This window comes from Molossus molossus, unplaced genomic scaffold (genome assembly GCF_014108415.1).
Source record: "Molossus molossus isolate mMolMol1 unplaced genomic scaffold, mMolMol1.p scaffold_m16_p_20, whole genome shotgun sequence".
Lineage (NCBI taxonomy): Eukaryota > Metazoa > Chordata > Mammalia > Chiroptera > Molossidae > Molossus > Molossus molossus.
Genome location: NW_023425356.1, coordinates 19,895,544 through 19,902,493, shown reverse-complemented (window position 1 = coordinate 19,902,493; position 6,950 = coordinate 19,895,544).

Sequence of the window (6,950 nt, the reverse complement as noted above, 5' to 3'; positions counted from 1 at the left end):
TCATATGGTAACTCTATTCTTAATTTTTTAAGGAAACTTCATACTGTTTTTCATAGTGACTGTACCAGTTTATATTCCTACCAGCAATGAATGAGGGTTCCTTTTTCTTCACAATCTCTCCAACAGTTGACATTACTTGTCTTCTTGGTAATAGCCATTCAAACAGGTGTAAGATGGTATCTCGCTGTAGTTTTTTTAATTTTTTAAAATTTTTAATTAATTTATTTCTTTTTGTTACAGATGTTTCTCCTTTTCCCCCCACTGATTCTTCCCTCCCCCTTCCTCCCCACCCTGTCCCCAGCTTTGTTGTCCATGTCCATTATTCATGCATACATGCATCTCGCTGTAGTTTTGATTTGTATTTTCCTAATAGCAAGTGAGTTGACATCTTTTCATATATCTGTTGTAAATTTGTATGTCTTTTTGGGAGTAGTGTCTGTTCAAGTCCTCTGCCCACTTTTAATTGGATTGTTTTTTGTTGTTGAGTTGTATATTTTGGATATTATATATTTTAGATCTCAACCCCTTGTCAGAGCTGTCGTTTACAAATATCTTCTCCCATTTGGTTGTTGGCCTTTTTGTTTTGTTGATGGTTTCTTTTGCTGTGCAGAAGCCTTTTAGTTAGATATAGTGCAATTCATTTATTTTTGCTTTTACTTCCCTTGCCTTTGGAGTTAAATTCATAAAGTCCTCTCTAAGACCAAGGTCCATAAGTTTATACCTGTATTTTCTTTTATGTAATTTACTGTTTCAGGCCTTATGTTTAGGTCTTTATCCATCTTGAGTTAATTTTTGTGTATGGGGACAAACAATAGTCTAGTTTCAGTCTTTTGCATGTGGCTTTCCAATTTCCCATCACCATTTATTGAAGAGGCTTTCTGTAAGAGAAGATAAAATACTGAATTTGCCAAAACATGGGTGGATCTTGCAAACATCATGCTAAGTGAAATAGGTCAGACAGAAAATTTAAAAAGCCATATACTTCCACTCATTTGTGGGATATGAAACTGAAAGCAACAAATGAACAAAAAAGACAAACAAACAAAAGTTCATAGACACAGACAACAGTATGGTGGTTACCAGAGGGAAAGGGGGCTGGGAGAATAGTAAAGGGTAAAGGGGGTCAAATATATGGTGTCAGAAGAAGACTTGACTTTGGGTCGTAAACACAATGCAATATACAGATGATGTATCATAGAATCGTACACTTGAAATCTATATAATTTTATTAACCAATATCACCCCCCCAAATTTAATAAAAAATAGAACTAAAAATAAAAACTGGGAAAGCATGGCATAGACTAATTTTATTATCAGTTCTTGGATCTAGGGAGAGGTAAGGCTGCCATTCTGTGTAAGGGGGATAAAAGGTGCCTCCATTTGTTAGATGGTCAGAAGGTATGTGGGTCTAGCACCTGTGGCATGCCACTGAACTGGATAATCTGATCGATTTCAACAGGTACCACAAATCACAGCAGAGCCACTACGGGCCCCACATCCACCCAGGCGAGGTGCTTATGTAAGGATCGGGACGCAGAGAAGTTAGCAGTTTCATCTGATGGCGAACCTCTAGAGGGGAGTCAGACCAGAACCAGTTACATGAGAAAAAAACAGGTCATGGGTGGAAAACCATAAATCCGTGGTTTACCTCAGATTATGGCATTGCTGCTTCATTTGGTATAAATAACACCCTGTGTTATGTTCAGGTGTGACTTAATCTTTCACTGATTGTAGGTAAGGAGTGTAATTAAATTTTACAACATCCACTCATAGGACAAACAAACACTTCAATCATAGGCATGGCTGCTGATATTATCACAAATCAGATGGTAATTGGAACAGTGAGTTCCTGGCTGGTGTATCATGGAAAATAGAAGTGGATTTTAGTTCTCTGTCTTATAAGGGCAACTACGTGTTTGTTGTGAGTGGCAGGCAGTGGAAAAGAGCCCTGATGAAACAGTGGAGGGTGCTTTGGGAGGGAGTGGTTGTAGCTATGGTGAGTAGAGTTTCATTGCAAACACATCTCTCTCTGCATTAGAGAATGAGGCCCAAATAGCCATTTTCAGGATTGATGGCTGTAGCAATGCCACCTGGAATCATACCACCGTTAAGGTGAGTTTAGGGGGGCCCACAACAGAGCTATGGGTCTTTGCACACGGAGCAAGGATTCCTTGGTTATTTCAATATACTTGCCAGTGTATCTATTAATTTTGCTCCTTGATGAAGAGACTAGGTCTAGTTCATTTTATAATATGCCCAACACAAAACTGGTACTCAGTAGAGTCATAGTAATATACAAATAAACTTATAACATTAATTTTTTTGTTTCAATCCTCACCTGAGGACATTTTTCTATTTATCTTCAGATAGAGTGGAAGGGAGGGAGAAAGAGAGAGAAACATTAACATGAGAGGGACACATCAACTGGTTGCCTCCCACACAACTCCGACTAGTGCCGGGGACGAACTGCAACTGATGTACGTGCCCTTGACTGGAATCGAACCTGTGACTCTGGTCCGTGGGCCAACGCTCCAACCACTGAGCAAAACCAGCCAGGGCCAATTCATTTTTATTCATAGTCATCATTTATATTTGGGACTAAGATTAAATATAAAGTAGATTTCATCTGTGTATGGGAATTTACCTCTGTGGATAGTGACTTTCCCTTGGAAGAAAAAAGAACTAAATGAAGAGTAAGTCATGATATATGATGAAACATGTCATAAAACAAAAATAGATTTTTCTAGTTGTGGCCCAGATTGTTCTATTTTGTTCAATGTTCCTCTCTAAGTCAGATGCAATAGTTGAGGCACTAATGATGACTGGGCCCTCCCCAACCACACACCCTCCATTCCTCTCCATGAGTCTTATGGGAAAATAAGCCAGTTAGAGATCTACTCCCTATCCTTGTCTTAGGTAACCACCTAATCATCTCAGAGGGAGAGATGGACCAGTGAGAAACTGATTTTGCCCTGATAGACAGGAGGGAGAAGGGGGGGGGGGGGTGTTGTGTGGGCACATTTAAAATAATACCGTGACATTCAATCCTAATCCTTAGGTTTCTTTGAGATGGAAATCCCCACAGTTAAGCCATGGTCCAGAGCAGCTGTTACAAACGACAATTATCCTTATAGGAAGAAAGCCGAGCCCCTGAGAATCCTCTATACGGGGTTAAGGTCGGGTGGCTAATTAGTACAATTTGTAATTAATTCGAACATCTTTTGCTTTATAAATGGGTGACCTTAAAGAATGTTTCATCCTGTTCTTAACATATTTTTAATGTTTGCCATGCCATGTGCCAGGCATGACATCTACTTTTATATGTATGGATTTATCTATCCTCATAACTACTGTGAGGAAATACCATTGTTTTCTTCACTTTACAGTGCGATAACTAATACAGGTACCTTGCTTGATCAAGGGCACACCTTATGTAATGTGAACAGCTGAGGTTTGAACTCTGGCAACCTTGCTCCCTCACACCATCAAATGCAACTGACATGGGATGTTCTTAATCACTGAAAACAGCCCATGGAAATTATTCTGCAATAAGACATGCTTGCATAATTTTTATGTATGTATAGATACAAGTATAATTTGCATAGATGTATAATTTATATGTTTGCAAATATATTACTTATAGATATAATTTGCATGTAAATCTGCACATGTAATTATAGATACACATTTTCATGTATATATTTATATGGTAATTTGCCTATAGGATAAGGTCTGGACTTCAATAACAATGGTTATTTTGGGGTACGCGTTTTGGTATTTATTGTATTTGTCTGTTTGCTTTATAATAAACATATAATAGTTTGCAACTAAGTTTTCTTAATTAAAACAAAAGATTTGTTTTTCTTCATTAAGGGCATTTAAAGACATGCATTGACTGAGTTCCTGCCTGCTTAGTAGAGGATTACACACAGCCCATGCAGAACCCGGGTCCAGAGCAGCCCCTGGTTGTCTGGTTACCATAACTGGTTTACTTTCTTTTCTAGAAACGAGAGCAGGCCTCCAGTGGCATGCATTACTATATCAACCCCCTGGACACCTCTCCAACAAGTGTTCCTGTGAGATTTGACTCCATTTTATCTCTGTGATGTCAGCTCTTTTTCAGGAAATCCCCAGATAAACTACAACAAATGTCTCCACATTTCTTCCAGAACCCTGGGCCTCAATACTGCCTCGGCTCCAGGGAATGAGGAACCTCTTCCTCTGGAGAGCTCTCTGTTGAGTGCTGGGAGAGTAAGATTCAGGGGCCCCTTTCAGCCGTGATGGGAGTTTAGCTTTGTCGGTTTCAATAGCCCCACACCTAATCTTCAAACCCCCCACAGTTGACGGGCCTTGTGGATCTGCAGGCCACTCACCACTCAGGCAGACTATAGAGTCAAAGCCATTTGGTTTCTTTTTTCTTAGATTTTCCCTCTGTTCAATGGAAATATGTAAGAATAGGATGTACCCCACTCCGGACTTAGCCCAGTTCTCAGCATGTGGAGAAGAGAACCACCCTTCATTACTGTAGCTCACGTACAAACGGGGAGCACTGAGAACGCTCCACACAGAGCCGAGCGGCCTGCATCAGTCCCGGGAGGAGAATCCACAGTGTTCTTATGAGTGGCCAGGACAAGGCTGTGCCACAGCTTGGTCTCAGGACCCCCAGGAAGAGTGTCAAGACTGCTGTTTACTGTCTTGAGACAGGAGAGCCAAGGGATGTTAACCTCCTTGTTTCTCTACAGGAACTGCTCCAGAAATGAGTTTTGCCGGGTGAGAGTAGTGGGCACCCATAGGGCCGTCCCTACCCAGTAAAGCCAATGCCCTGCCAAGAGGTCTAGCTCTACAGGAGGATCAAGACAGGGTTTGTCCCAAACCAGCTGCTGAGAGCCCATTTATTAGCAGGAGTGACTCTGTGAATGGCGCCCCCTAAACAAACACACACGGAATACACACCCACTATCAGCCCTGTGGTTCAGAGCAGCCTGGGGTGGTTGCTAGTGAGATTTCAGGATCACTTCCTCCAGGTTCAATGCCACACTACTGACCCTGCTCTGGTTTTCTATACCACGTCCCACATCCAGCAAAGGCAGATTTACTGCAGGATTTCCTTTAGAGGCATTAATCTTCACCGCCACCAGGGGCAGCAGTGCAACACACAGGCATGCCTCGGAGATACTGCGGATTCAATTCCAGATCACTGCAATCAAGCAAAGACTGCAATACTGTAACGCAAGTCACACAATTTCCCCCCTAGAGCATACTAAAGTTATATTTACACTACACTGTCGTCTGTTAAGTTTGCAATAGCATTATGTCTAAAAACACAAATAATACTTTATTGCTAAACAAATGCTAACCATCATCTGAGCTTTCAGTAAACTATAATATTTTTACTAGTGGAGATTTTACCTTGATGTTGATGGCTTCTGACTGATCAGGGTGGTAATTGCTGTAGCTTAGAGTGGCTGTGGAAATTTCTTAAAATAGGTCAAAAATAAAGTCTGTTGTATCAATTGACTCTTTCACCAATTATTTCACTGTAGCATGCAATGTTGTTTGATAGCATTTTACCCACACGACCTCTTTCAAAATTTGAGTCCATTCTCTCAAGCCACTACTTTATTAACTAAATTTATGTAATATTCCAAATCCTTTGTTGTCATTTTAACAACGATCACAGTATCTTCACCAGGAGTAGATTTCATCTCAAGAAACCATTTTCTTTGCTCATGTATAAGAAGCAACTCCTCACCACTTAAAGTTTTATATGAGATTGCAGCCATTCAATCACATGTTCAGGCTCCACTTCTAATGCTAGTTTTCTTGCTGTTTCCACCACATCTGCAGTTACTTCCTTCACTGAAGTCTTGAACCCTTCAAAGTCACCCATGATGGTTGGAATAAACTTCCAAACTCCTGTTAATGCTGATATTTTGACCTTTACCCATGAGTCATGAATATTCTGAGTAGCATGTAGAATGGTGAATTATTTCCAGAAGGTTTTCAATTTATTTTGCCCAGATCCATCAGAGGAATCACCATCTATTGCAACTATCACTTTATAAAATGTATTTCTCAAATAATATGTCTTGAAAGTCAAAATTACTTCTTGATCAATGGACTGAAGAATGGATGTTGTGTTAGCAGGCATGAAAAAACATTAATCTCATTGTATATCTCCATCAAAGCTCTTGGGTGACCAGATGAATTATCAATGAACTGTAATGTTTTGAAAGAAAATTTTTTTTTGAACAATGCATTTAAAATATTCAGTAAACCACCTGGCCAGTTTTGCTCAGTGGTTAGAGCATCGGCCCATGGACCAATGAGTTGCAGGTTTGATTCCGGTCAAGGGTACAGTTGCAGTTTGTCCCTGGCCCTGGTCAGGGTTGTGCGGGAGGCAACCAGTCGATGTGTCTCTCTCACATTAATGTTTCTCTCTCTCTCTCCCCCTCCCTCCCTCCCTCCCATTCTATCTGAAGATAAATAGAAAAATATCCTTGGGTGAGGATTTAAATAAATATATAAATAAATAAATAAATATTCAGTAAACCATGTTGTAAACAGATCTGCTGTCATCTTGGCTTTGTTGCTCCATTTATAGAGCACAGGCAGTGTAGATTTAGCATAATTCTGAAGGGACCTAGGATTTTTGGAATGGTAAATGAGCATTGGCCTCAACATAAAGTCACAAGCTGCATTAGCCCCTAACAAGAGAGTCAGCCTGTCCTTTGAAGCTTTGAAGCCAGGTATTGACTTCTCTCTAGCTATGAAAGTTCTAGATGTCATCTTCTTCCAATATAAGCTGTTGTATCTATATTAGAAATGTGTTGTTTAGTGTAGCCACCTTCATTAATTCTCTTAGGCAGATCTTCTGGATGACTTGCTGCAGTTTCTACATCAGCATTTGCTGCTTCACCCTGCACTTTCATGTTATGGAGATGGTTTCT